Raw genomic sequence first — 13999 nt, 5'->3', positions numbered from 1 at the left:
TAATGACCAGAACATGTTCGAGACAACAAGCAGCTAACCCTGACCACAGCCCCGGGGTCCACACTTCAGTTCAGGCAGCCTTGGCCACATTTCACCGGAAGTAAAAATGTACTAATTAGATTATTAGGTCACTAGAAAAAGGTGTTAAAAGGCACATAGTGTCCAGATGACTGAAATTTCACTAAACCACACAAAGCCCCACAAAGTTGTCTATATGCATTTTTTGCTCCTGAAAAAGTACCTGGCAGTTATTTCTCATAACATCAATTAGTTTTTGAGTAATGGGTAAATAACTAACTGTACTCAGAACGTCTCTTTTTTTATTGCCTGACTCCACATGTCGCTCCTCTTGGCGTGATGTCATCTACAGAACTGGAGCCCATTTCACAGACTGTGTGGATAAAGGCATGTAAAACTAATATTTTGATCCATTATTGCATGTTTTTTTCCATAATTACTTCAAAATTGGTATGGTTAACATTATGAGGAACAAAAATAAAGATAAATATGATATGATAAAGACACCATAGCCTGTTTATAATTTAGTCATTGGTATTTTCTTAAACTTAGTATGACATTATTAAAACTTTTTTTTTTTAATCCTTGCATGTCCCTTGTTACGCTGCTGAATTTCTCTTACGGCATGGGTGTTAAACTCTGGCCCGCGGGCCAAATCTGGCCTGCCGTTTAATTTCATTTGGCCCTTGAGGCAATATCAAATTAACATTAGAGCTGGCCCACCGGTAACACCAAATTTACCGCTAATACTCATACTTGCCAACCCTCCCGATTTTCCCGGGAGACTCCCGAAGTTTAGTGCCCTTCTCGAAAATCTCCCTGGGCAACCATTCTCCCGATATCCACCCGGACAACAATATTGGGAGCGTGCCTTAAAGGCACTGCCTTTAGTGTCCTCTACAACATGTCGTCACGTCCTCTTTTCCTCCATATAAACAGCGTGCTGGCCAAGTCACAAAATATATGCGGCTTTCACACACACATACTTGGTCAACAGCCACACAGGTCACACTGAGGGTGGCCATATAAACAACTTTAACATTGTCACAAATATGTGCCACACTGTGAACCCACACCAAACAAGAATGACAAAACACATTTCAGGAGAACACCCGCACCGTAACACAACATAAACACAACAGAACAAATACCCAGAACCCCTTGCAGCACTAACTCTTCCGGAACGCTACAATATACGCCCCCCACTACCACCAAGCCCCGCCCACCTACTTTTTATTTTATTTTCAAATTTATTAGCCTGTGGAAAAAGTAATGTTGATATTTACCTCAGAAGGCTGCAAATAGAAAAGAGGCATTAATTTTTTAAAGTAAATTTAATTTAATATACCACTGATGTTTTTTGAAAGTTGATTTTGCACTATTATGTTATATAAGCTCTGCCTGTTCCATGGGAGGAAGCCCGAGTACCCGGAGGGAACCCACGCAGTCACGGGGAGAACATGGAAACTCCACACAGAAAGATCCCGAGCCCAGGTTTGAACCCAGGATTACTCAGGACCTTCCTATTGTGAGGCAGATGCACTAACCCTTTCCACCGTGCTGCCCCATTTAAGCCATTGCAGAACTTGTTTGGGTCCCTATTAAAAGGTTAATTTGTTCAACCTTGGCCCGCGGCTTTGTTCAGTTTTAAATTTTGGCCCGCTCTGTATTTGAGTTTGACACCCCTGTCTTACGGACAAATAAAGTATCCATCAATGTTAGTTCAGCATTTTCTCAAGCACAGTTTACCTCAACTCAATATACACTTCCAGCAATAAAACATCAGTAGAACAGGATGCAAAATAAAATACAAACTGCTTCATTTCATTGTCTGTTTCTCTTATTCTGTTATTCTTCTTGCGTCCCCTCCTGTAAATGTGAAGTGGTGCGACACCTCTATGTTTATTATATGAAGCCAAGCCAAATAGGAGCCCAGAGTCTCAGTATTTCCCCCCCTCAAGGTTATTTTCACTGTGTACATACATCTACTGATGCCTCTGGACACATCTTCAGTGATGTGCCTGGAATCATAGGGTATTTTGGGTCTTTCAACATCATACACCCTCCTCCAGGTGACCCAGCCGGGGCTGATTAGACCCCAGCTTGTGTCCAGATGGCTAGCTAGCTACCATGACTCCATGGCTCTCCTCGTTTGAGCCACAGCCATCTTGAGGCCCTTTCTGCCGCATCGGTGGTACTCCTCCTCTCTCCCTTGATGCCCAAAGTGCTGAAGGCGCTGGTCAAGGAGCGGGCTGCAAAACCCCTGCATCCAACCTCGACTGGGAGACACCTCGCTCTCCAACCAGCCTGCTGACAGTCACTGATCAGTCCCGCGTACATGGAGAGCTTCCTCTCAAAGGCTTCTTCCTGGCGGTCTTCCCATGGGACGGTCAGCTCCACCAGCACTACCTGCTTGGTGGACCCAGACACAAGGACAATGTTTGGTCGCAGGTTGGTGACTGTAATGTGTCTGGGGAACTTCAGCTGATGTTCAAGGTCCACCAACAGCTGCCAGTCTCTTGCAGAGGTTAGGATGCCCGCAGATGTTCTTCTGGCAGGGGTTGGCTGCTTCCCAGCTCTGACAAAGGCAATGATTTTCTTAGAGGGTCAGAACTGCTTCGCCCACACAAGTCCTGCGCTGATGGCTTCAGCAATGGTCTTAAGGACTTGGTCATGCCTCCAGCAGTACCATCCATCTCCAAGTGCCGGGATGCAGCATAATTCCTTCAAATACTAATATTGTGATTCCAGATGAAGATGCTACCACTATATTAAATTGCCTCCCATCTTCTGTGGTTGGCTTGAGCTGGCTGCGAGTTCAAGACGGTGGACCCAAAGTAGGTGAAGTTGTCAACAGCCTCCAGTGTGTGCCCGTCAATGATGATGGTTGGGTGGTGGCAGAGGTGGCTAGTAACGCGCTACATTTACTCCTTTACATCTACTTGAGTAACTTTTAGGATAAATGGTATTTCTAAGAGTAGTTTTAATGCAACATACTTTTACTTTTACTTGAGTGTATTTAAAGAGAAGAAACGCTACTTTTACTTCGCTCCATTTATCTACATTCAGCTCGCTACTCGCTACTGATTTTTATCAATCTGTTAATGCACATTTTGTTTGTTTGGTTTGTCAGACAGACCTTCAAAGTAAGATCTAGCACATGCCTGCGTTTCACCAATCAAAGGCAGTCACAGGTGACGTTTGACTCCGTTTCACCAATCAAACAGAGCCAGGTGGTCACATGATTAAATGCACATTTTTGTATTTTTTTTATAAATTTCAACATTTGCACACAGTTGAAAATAATAATCAAAATAAGTACAAAACAGTATAAAAACCGTACAAAACAGCGCCAGGGGGTTGTAAATTCAAAGTAAATCAAATAAAATGAAATAAATATATATATAAAATAAACAAAGTGCAAAGCCATAGGCTCACTCAATCTCAGTAAATACCTTAAATTTGTAACACAGCATCATCGTTTTCACAGCTTTTTGGTTGTTAGAGGTAGAGTGTTTTAATGTAGAGTTCTAAATCTTTTTTAAAGGCACAAAAAACAGGTCGGGTATTGAGAAACTTACATTTATTATTATAAAAACTTAGCCAATAGTATAATGAGGTTGCATAGGTAAAATTCATTTTGATTTTTTTTTCAATACAGTGTAAAACCAAATACATATTATTTAATGTATATTATTGTTTTAGTTGCTTAAGAAATATTCCTGGCTCTGAATTAGTTCATTGCTATTTTTATGTTTTTGTGCATTACTTGTTGCCGTCACCATTAAACGAACAGGTTACTCAGTACTTAAGTAGTTTTTTCACAACATACTTTTTACTTTTACTCAAGTAAATATTTGGATGACTACTCCTTACTTTTCCTCGAGTAATAAATCTCTAAAGTAACAGTACGCTTACTTGAGTACAATTTCTGGCCACTCTAACCACCTCTGAGTGGTGGTCTGTGACAAGTGCCATGACTTGCGTCTTCTTAACGTCGATTCATCTGAACTCCTTGCATGCGTGGGAGAAGCAACTGACAAGCTATTGAAAACCGTCTCCCATGTGGGATGACAAGACTGCACCATCCGCAAAAAACAGGTCACAGAAGAGCAACTCGGTCACCTTAGTCTTGGCATAGAGGCGGGCGATGTCAGGTAGCTTAGCAACAGCCCTGGTGTGGATGTAGACTACCTCACAAGGACGCAAGGAGTCAACGTAAGGACGCACCCCTGCTTCACACCGCTGAAGTCACTGTGTCCTGGCATGTGCACACATAGGGCCCTATGGGTGCTTGAGCCCCTGCCCTTCTTTGCCTCGTCTTAAAAAGTGCCCTCTGTGGGTTTTTTTTGTTTGTTTTGTTTTTTTTTTCTTTAAACAACATTCATAAATTCCTGTTAGGGATGTAAATAAACAAAACAAAACAAAAAAAAACAGCGGTACAAAAACTCCACGTTTTCTTGTAATACCGGGTTGTTTGAGCCTGCGCTTCCGCCAGAGAGAGAGAGAGATAGAGAGAGGGCGAGTGAGTGAGTGAGTGAGAGAGAGGAGAGAGAGCCAACCGCGGCCTGAGGACACGTGACAGTGGAGCTACTTGAACCTGTGAGTTATGGTCTAGTCGCCGTCCACTTATTCAGCATCTAATATGGGTAATATTTCAAAAAAACGCTGTATTATTCTATTATTCAATGTGTCAGCTTCTGTTTTTGCCAGACGTCGGAGCACGGCACACCAACTGAGCACGGCGCATCAATTCCGCACAGAGCAGAGCGGATCATGCGGGAAAGGAAGTAGTGTACAAAATACAAAATAAAACACCGGGTAATTTTCAAAATAAAATGCACTGTGTTTATGGCGGATCACATTTCTCTCACAGTAGAGGTTTAGATATAAAGTTGTATTGCGTTTCAGTTGTTTAGTGAGAAAGACCATAAGTTACAACTTGATGGTGTTTTCATCAAGTTAAAGGAAGAAGGACAGATTTTCACATTGAAGTTTTTTCCATTTGGGTATTTATTTATTTATTTTTTTCGCAGTTCATGTTGCACTGTCCAATGTTCAATATTAAAGTGCTTATCTTTAATAATAAATAGCCTAATAATCAACCAGTGTTTTGTTGCTTTTCATGTCTTCCAAGCCTATGATAATGTGAATTAACTCATTATGACAATAATTTGTTGACACAAAAGAAATGCCAATCACTTTTACCTACAAAGGACACACAGCTAAGTTGTTAGCTTCCTATTAGCAAATTTAATTTTACATTAACTTCCATATTGTGTAGAGGACCAGAAAAAATGTCCTGCCCATTCCTGACTTAGAGCCCCTGCCCCTCTATAATCATGTGCACGTCCCTGCCTGTGTCCCTTGTTCTTGTACAAGGTGACGATGTTTGCGTTTGTTCCGCATGTCCTTAGGGATGTGTTCTTCCTCCCAGCATCAGCAGAAGTTCCTGCAGAGGCTTGAACAGCACAGGTTTCCCACTCTTCAGAACTTTGCCAGCATACCGTCACTCCCTTTTTCCACTGGCAAGACAGTTGATTGCTTTGTTGAGCTCCTCCTCTGTGGGGGGTGAGTGGAGCTCCTCTTCTTTGCATTCTACATTCATATACAGCTGTTTTGCTTGTTTATTATTCCACTTTTGGGTGCTTAACTGTTTTCAATTTTGAATTCTCAAAGCTTTATGAAGATTTATGAATGTCATTAAAAGTAATAGCCAATATCTGGTAGATATTTTTGTTTGTGAACATTTTGAAGGGGACAAAATACTATGATTCGAATATAAATGATAAAATTATAGATTGTTGTTTTGTGATAATGATGGTCCTTATTTATCCATCAACTGTGACGGTGTTCTGGATGAAATGCAACACAACTTTCAATTACGCAGCACCCAATGGAAACTATGCAGCAGTAAAAGCATCCTTAACCCTGAAAGCACTGGGCAAAAACCCAAACATATCGATTCCAATTATACTAATTCCATACCATTGGCTAGCGGTAGAGTAGATCAGTGGTCCCCAACCACCGGGCCGCGGCCCTGTACCGGGCCGTGGCCCAATTGGTACCGGGCCGCAGAATAATTTTTTTTTTTTAATCAACATAAAAAACACAATATACACTTACAAATAGTGCACCAACCACAAAAAAACTCCCTTTTTAATGACAAAAATGTCCCTTTTTCATGACAAAGAAGAAAAAAAAAGAAAGAAAAAAAAGGACCCCCCCCCCGGGCCGCGGGACAAATTATTAAGCGTTGATCGGTCCGCGGATACAAAAAGGTTGGGGACCACTGGAGTAGATGGATTGAATTAGACAATAATCCATGCAGGGAGTCAGTTCTGCTTTTTTTCAGCAACATCAGTTTTTGTTTATTTATTTAGATTACCATTAAATGTTGTCTATACAATAGTTTGTCAATATAACATAATATATAATACATGATTCAGCGGTTTAACCAGAAATTGTCATGACAATATTGGCCTTTTGCTTCTGCTTTTGTCATATCAGTTCTCAGCTTATAGCCGTACTGCGTGTCATACTTTCAAAATAATATTCATGTATGTCTCCGATGGATTTTCATTTGTGGACTCAGACAGCTCATTTGTCTCCTCCTGTCGATCCTCTTTCTCTACTCCTTGTTTCTTCTAGCTCTCTCTGCATGGCGTGTTCTCGCTGTCGCTTTGCCTACATTCTTAATTTTCTCTTCTCTCTCACTGACAGCTTTTTTTTCCTATTTCCGAAGCAAATTCCTTTTAAAATTGTCTCAGTGCTGTTTGGTCTTGTTAAGCTCTCTGGGGCATCCAGAAAAGCAAGTGGTTTGGGAACAGAAGGTCCCTTCAGAACAGAAGATGTCAAGGATGAGACTTGAATGTGTTAGGGTTCTAGGAAAATCTCAAAAACAGTCTCTTGGGAAAGCTCAGGATACCGTATTTCCTTGAATTGCCGCCGGGGGGGCTAATTAATTTAAAACCTCTTATCACTCCTGCGCTTACCAAAGGCATGCGGTAGAAGTAAGCATGCGCAAATTATTTTTAAACCTCTTCTCACTCCAGCACTTACCAAAGGTATGCAGTAAAAATTTGAGTTTGATGTAAGCTTGGACCCTAAATCCTACTAAATAGCTCTTAATCTTCTTCCCTTTATGCGATTTCAAATTACCCGTATTGAAATCAGCCTCCTCCATTTTGAAAATGATGACAGGGGAAGTGTCACATGTGACGTCACAAGTTTGACCAGGCAGTAATACTAAGCATGCGCTAATTATTTGGGGAAGCGAGTTTGACCCGGCAGTAATTCAAGGCAGGCGCATATTTCATGCCCAGCGGCAATTCTAGGAAATACGGTATATTTAGGGCACTGGGCGAGAGATTAATCTGAAATTTAGATGGATTGAACAGCCTTTGATTTTACAGAGAGGAGAAGCCTGTCAGATGACAAATTAAGGAGTTTCATGAGGACTGAAAAAACTGATTGTGGAGGGGCGTGGTTGACGCGTCCCCTGCAGGCGGGGCATGTGCAGGAGCCGGCTATGAAGCGATGACAGGTGAGGAGATTTCTCAGCTGGAACGAGTTGTCTAATCACCTGTCTCTTTATCAGGAGGGCCGGAGACAATGAGAGGGGGTTGAAAGACCAGACAAGACACGCAGTGGGAGCGGACACAAAAAAGGCACGGAGGTCTCCCGGAAAAAGACTGACGAACAGATGCTGAAAAGCCTTCTTGAGTTATATTTGGTTGTTGAGCGTGCCGAAAAGGGAAAAAAGAAAAAGGAAAATAACGGTGTCAATCCAGTGTGGTGGTTCCGAGTGGTTCTGAAGAGCACAGACAAGAAGGCGTTCACACTGATCATTTGGCTTGAAAAGCTTGGTTTAGACATCTGCAAGTATCTGACCCTTACAAGACCATGGAACGAAGAATAGATTTTTGCATGAAAGTTCATCTTGAAAGTTCAGTTCAATCTATGGGGAGAAGTGACTATAGTCTGTGACAATTCTACTGTACTTCTGGGTTTGGTCTTTTAGCTGAGCAGCTTATAAGATTTTGTTGGTGTCTCTGGTAGTGTCAAGACATGTTTTAAATTGACTGATCAGGTATGGGTGTGGGGGATTAAAAATGTGTGTCTCTACAGCAGAATCAAGATGACGTGAAGGACAACCTACCAGTAGCTTTCTTTCTGTAAGCTTCTTGGAAGGCATCAGCCTTTTTCTGCACTCGAAGGATCCAGGCACTGGACTCAGCCCACAGCACCATGTTGGTAGAGTTGGTTCCACATTAATCTTTTTGCTTGGGAACGGATGTTGGGGATCTTAGCATGATTCCGTCTTTGTGTGTTTTGGAGCAAACTTGCTTTTTAGCTTTTAAATCCAACCTAGTGCAAGATGATTTGATGACAGCTTGGGGACATGTTTTGAATTCTTGGTTTTGATTAAGACGTTTTTGCAGGTTCGCAACGTGATCAGTCAACCACTGTAGGTTAGCTTCACATTCTGTCAGCTGGACCTTAAGCTGACCACATCGCTCTACCTCCAGCCCTAGCTGTGCTTGCAGAAACTGCTTCTGGTTGTAAAACACCTCTTTCTCCAGTCTGTGTTCACTTCAAAGCCTCTGTAGCTTCTTCCGCAAGGCCCTATCCTCTTTTGACGTTGTTTCCAAGTCTGCAGAAAGATGCTGGTTCTCTCGGCGTATATCCTCCAATTGCGTCGCTAGAAGCTGCTCTCAATCTTCCAGCTGTGCTTTCTCATTTTTTAATCTGAGGTAGTCACTCATGCTCTCTATTTTTCCCCTCAATTGCGCTTTTTGTTGATTTAGCCAAGAGATTTTCTGTTGTGCAGTCACGAGTTTATCCTGCAGCTGTCTCACCTCTGAAAAGATTGTACTGTATTCCTCTGCTCTTGTGTTAATGGAGGCTAACTCTTTAGAAAAGTGAAAGATTTCCAGTACCGTTCCGTGCTCACTCTAGGTGATTTTCTCGCGTCTGATGTAGTTTTCCCTCAACTCGAACTCGTACTTGGATAGTTCATTCTGCAGCTTGTGATCATGTGTATCCTTTTTTGCTTTCATCAGCAGCTTTCTACTCTTCAGCAACTCTTTACTGATCAGAACATTTTTGTCATGCATTTTACAATTGTTTGTGAAAGGCTCAATGTTCCTCCTCAGTTCATTTACTTGATGTTGCATGCCTTCCATTTCTTTCAGCAAGGTTTGTCTCTCTTGTTGTTTTTGCTTTCTTAATCTGCTTAATTAATTTGCCTCTATTTCATAGGTATTTTCCAGTTCTTGTGTCAGTGTATCAAATTCTTTCTGAAATTGAACTTTTACTTCCATCCTCATCTTGTCAATTTCAAGGTCTTTGAAATACTACATTTTAACATAAACGTCCATCTGCACCGGAGCTTCAGTTTCCCTTTTGTATGCATCCAGCTTGGTTTGAAATGAGAAATGGTCGCCCTCTCTGCTTGAATCAAATTCCCTTTCAGTCATTTTCATCTTCACAATTTGTGACCCAGCACCGCTTGCAGTCGTTGTCTGAGTGGCAGCGTCACAGTGAAGATGAGGTGTGTGACACTGTGTCGCTTGTGTCAATAGGTTGATTAAAAATCCTTGATCTTTCTGCTCTTCATTCATGAGAAGAGCTTTGTAAAGTGATGACTGGGGCTAAGTTGAAGAAATTGACGAAGGGCTTCTTTCTTAAAAGTCTTCTCCGTGTCCAAGTAACTACCAGGACGGAATACAGACATGGTGTACTCATACCATGACCGATGAAGATAATCAACAACTATGAAGTTACACACTGACAGTATATTGGCGTCTGTTTTCACAGGAGCTGGCCTGGGATCTGGTTTACCAATGAGCACTTGATGTTTTGTGCGCAGTTGGCTTTTGACCATTTCTTGCACTACCTTATCCTTAAAACCTTTTGTAAAGTCTCTCCCTCAGCTCATCGTTAGACAAAAAATCTTGATTGGCTGAGAACATCATTATTGTCCAGTCTGATTGGGCCCCAAGCTGTGCCTTGAATAGTTTTAAAACGTCAGCCAACATGATATAGATTGGAATGACGAAAAAAAGACAAAGCTCAATAATTTTCCGTTGCTTTGTTTTATGACCTCATTGGAATCAAAAATGTGAGGTGCATTACAAAGCTTTGTGTAAAGGCTTGTTGTTCCTATGGAAACTGCATGGCATTCTCTACATTATTCGTGGGTCAGCCAATATCCTACAGGGGCAGACAGGGGAAAAAACACATCAACGCCGACAGGTGGCTTGTCACCTGATTTCCAATAGTTTGCCAAAGGATCAAATAATATTTTATCATATATATATATATATATATATATATATATATATATATATATATATGTATATCCATCCATTTTCTACTGCTTATTCCTTTTTGGGGGCGCGGGGGGCGCTGGCGCCTATCTCAGCTGCATTCGGGCAGAAGGCGGCGTACACCCTGGACAAGTCGCCACCTCATCGCAGGGTCAACACAGATAGACAGACAACATTCACACTCACATTCACACACTAGGGACCATTTAGTGTTGCCAATCAACCTATCCCCAGGTGCATGTCTTTGGAGATGGGAGGAAGCCGGAGTACCCGGAGGGAACCCACGCAGTCACGGGGAGAACATGCAAACTCCACACAGAAAGATCCCGAGCCTGGGATTGAACGCAGGACTGCAGGACCTTTGTATTGTGAGGCAGATGCACTAACCCCTCTGCCACCGAGAAGCCCCATATACTGTATATATAATTTTTATTTATTTATAAATACATTTTAACTGTTTGATTTGGACATAATGCCTTTTTGTATTTAATGACAAACTTGTAGAAAATAGCATAAAGATCTGTTGTGTAAATAAAGTAGTTAAGTACTTTATTTACGCAACATTGTCTTTAAATAGTGAACACAAATAGCTCACGTCTTGTTTTTTAATTGAGAGACTCCTGCCATTAAACAAAAAAAAGCTGAAAATTAAATTGCTACTCTGATATAAATGCATCAGTATTAAAATCAAACTTGCACCTTCTTGCAAGTTAGCAATGCTACCAAAGATCACCGGGCTAGTATGCCCCGCTTTAAAGACATGAATGGAATGCGAAGAAGTTGGCGAAATAAAACAGTAAAGTTTTATTCGGGTCTTTGTCAAGTCGACCTATGATTATTAAAATCTTCATTCAACACATGTCCTTGTGGGCTAAAAAAGATTTTAAATCGGATCAACGTACTTCACTAGCCTTCTCGATCGTGACACGATGTGTTGTCGCCTGTCCTCAGCAGTATCAGCATTGAGCAGTCAGGTTCATTGTGCAGGCAGCAGGTCGCAGCACTCACGTCATGGGTCATAGGTTAGATCTGGGGTGTCCAAAACCATGGGTCTGACAGTTGTCACCAGCTAGTATGTTTGAAAATCAGGTCAGTGACCATGATGTGTACTCTCTTGACATTACAAGCATTTAATTATATATTATATGATCTAATGCAAACAACAGTTCCTAGTCTTGGTGCAGGAAGAAAAATTAAACCAACACAAAAAGTCAACACATACGGTCACATATTTCAAAACCTGCTATCTGAACTTTTTTTTTAATTACAGCAAGGTGGTCTTGCTGCTGGGCCTTAGGCCTGTCGCACCTCCACCGGTGCCTGTGGTGGACTGTGCATGGCAGGGGCGTCCTCTTCCCTGAGCCAGGCCTAAGCCTGACCGCACACCAGAAAAGGTTTTGCTGCAGGGTCTTAAGCTGGGGACCACCTCTCATTGATGTTTCGCCCCTTAGCCCAGAACATCTCCCGGTGGCGGGGCAGTGAACAGGGACGTCTCCCTGACACCCCCCGCAGCAAAACCTACTTAGATGTTGCTCCCCAAGCCTTGTCACGTCGTTTCAGCCAGAGCCAGTGGCTAGCTTTCTCTGCTGCTTCTGAAAGCTCCTTGGTGGATCTGCTCAGGGTGGCTCCACGCAGCCCCAAGTCCCTGAGCAGGCGTGGTGTTGTCCTGCCCACAAAGCCTCTGGCTCCCACCTCCACCGGATACAGCCTCACACTCCATCCACTTTTTGTGACCAGGTCGGCGTATTTTGCCTTCTTTCTCTCGTAAGCAGCTTCCAGTCCCTCCTCCCATGGCACTGTCAGCTCAATCAGTACTACTGACTTCACAGCTTCAGAGCACAGCACCACATCTGGTCTTAAGGTGGTGCTGCATATCTCCGGTGGGAACTGTAGCTACCTACCAAGGTCCACTTCCATCTTCCACGCTGCCCCTGGTGTTAACAATTTGGCGGGTGGTCTCTTGCTGGAATGTGTCACAGGTTCCCCCTGCCTTTGGAAGTGGATCCTGCATTGGCGTTCTGCTGGACTCTGGTTGTTTGCCTCCTGCCGACTTTTCTCCAGCACCTCTGCCAGCTTGTTGAGTACTTGGTCGTGCCGCCATCTGAGCCGACCCTGTGTCAGAGCCATTTTGCAGCCTGACAGAACATGCTGAAGTGAGGCATTGATGGTCCCGCAGAGGTAGCAGGATTGTTCGGTGCCAAGCCATTGGTGGAGGTTTTTGGGGCTCGGGAGAGTGTCGTATGTTGCCCTGATGAGGAAGCTGAGCCGAGCCTGTGGTAGTTTCCAGAAATCTGCCCAGCTGATTACTCGGCTCGAGACACCCTCCCAAGTTGTCCACCTCTCCTGCTGCCCTTGTGCCACAGACCTTACTCTAAGCTCCTCCTGCTCAATCCTGGAGACCTCAGCAATTTAATGTGGAGTATGCAAAACATTATTTCTACAATTATCCATGTTAGACTTTTAGCTGCTTGATATGTCTAATTGATTACAAATCTTTAAAGAGATCATTACGGAGATAAACAAGGTAGGAGTTGAATTTTCACATACACTTAATAGTCAATCATAATAATTAATCATACATCTATTATGTTATTATGATATATATCTCTCTATTCATATTTATATATATATATATATATACACCTGTGTGTGTATATATATATATATATATATATATATGTATATATATATATATATATATATATATATATATATATATATATATATATATATACACCTGTGTGTGTGTATATATATATATATATATATATATATATATATATATATATATATATATATATATATAGATAGATATATATTAGGGCTGGGCAACGATCAAAAATTTTAATCGAAGTTAATCGCACTATTTCTCCGATTAATCACGATTAACTGCATTGTATACGCAAAGCCCAATAATGAATTCAAAAGTAATGTGTAATGAACCTTTATTGGAATATTCTCCCACATGAACAAAAGCGCCAAAACATTTGTTGTGCAAACACAATTTAAATCAGTCCTTGTTAAACAGTAGCAGGTAAATAGCATATTTTATGAAAATCAACGCAAAAAATGTAAATACAAACATTTAAGCTTATTGCCACTGCCAGGGTATTTAAGTTATCCTGTTTGTTATGGAAAATAAATATAATCTACATACAAATCTCTGAGCCACAATCATAACATCTGAACAGGCAATTTCTGAGGTAACAGCAGAAACATTTTTTTTATCAGGGTCTTATGTTTAAAAAACCTATATTATAGGTAGTGGGCTGTTTTAGGGAATTTTTGATCAAATTATCCATAGTAGCAATATTAATAATGTTGTGTTTATTCTGCGTAGTGCACTTAAAATAATTCAATCAATCAATCAATGTTTACTTATATAGCCCTAAATCACTAGTGTCTCAAAGGGCTGCACAAACCACCACGACATCCTCGGTAGGCCCACATAAGTGGGACGTCGGTGACAATGATGACTATGAGAACCTTAGAGAGGAGGAAAGCAATGGATGTCGAGCGGGTCTAACATGATACTGTGAAAGTTCAGTCCACAATGGATCCAACACAGTCGCAAGAGTCCAGTCCAAAGCGGATCCAACACAGCAGCGAGAGTCCCGTTCACAGCGGAGCCAGCAGGAAACCATTCC

General features: G+C 41.8%; 1 pseudogene; it reads right to left on the bottom strand.

Moving 5' to 3' along the window:
- Positions 1 to 2139: 2139 nt before the first annotated feature.
- LOC133536661 (centriole and centriolar satellite protein ofd1-like) lies at positions 2140 to 9995 on the bottom strand (annotated as a pseudogene).
- Between the last annotated feature and the right edge of the window lie 4004 nt (positions 9996 to 13999).

The sequence above is a fragment of the Nerophis ophidion genome, linkage group LG17, assembly GCF_033978795.1.
Source record: "Nerophis ophidion isolate RoL-2023_Sa linkage group LG17, RoL_Noph_v1.0, whole genome shotgun sequence".
In the NCBI taxonomy this organism is placed as follows: Eukaryota; Metazoa; Chordata; class Actinopteri; order Syngnathiformes; family Syngnathidae; genus Nerophis; species Nerophis ophidion.
Note: the sequence above shows the minus strand (reverse complement) of the source record. Positions and strands in the feature narration are given on the sequence as shown.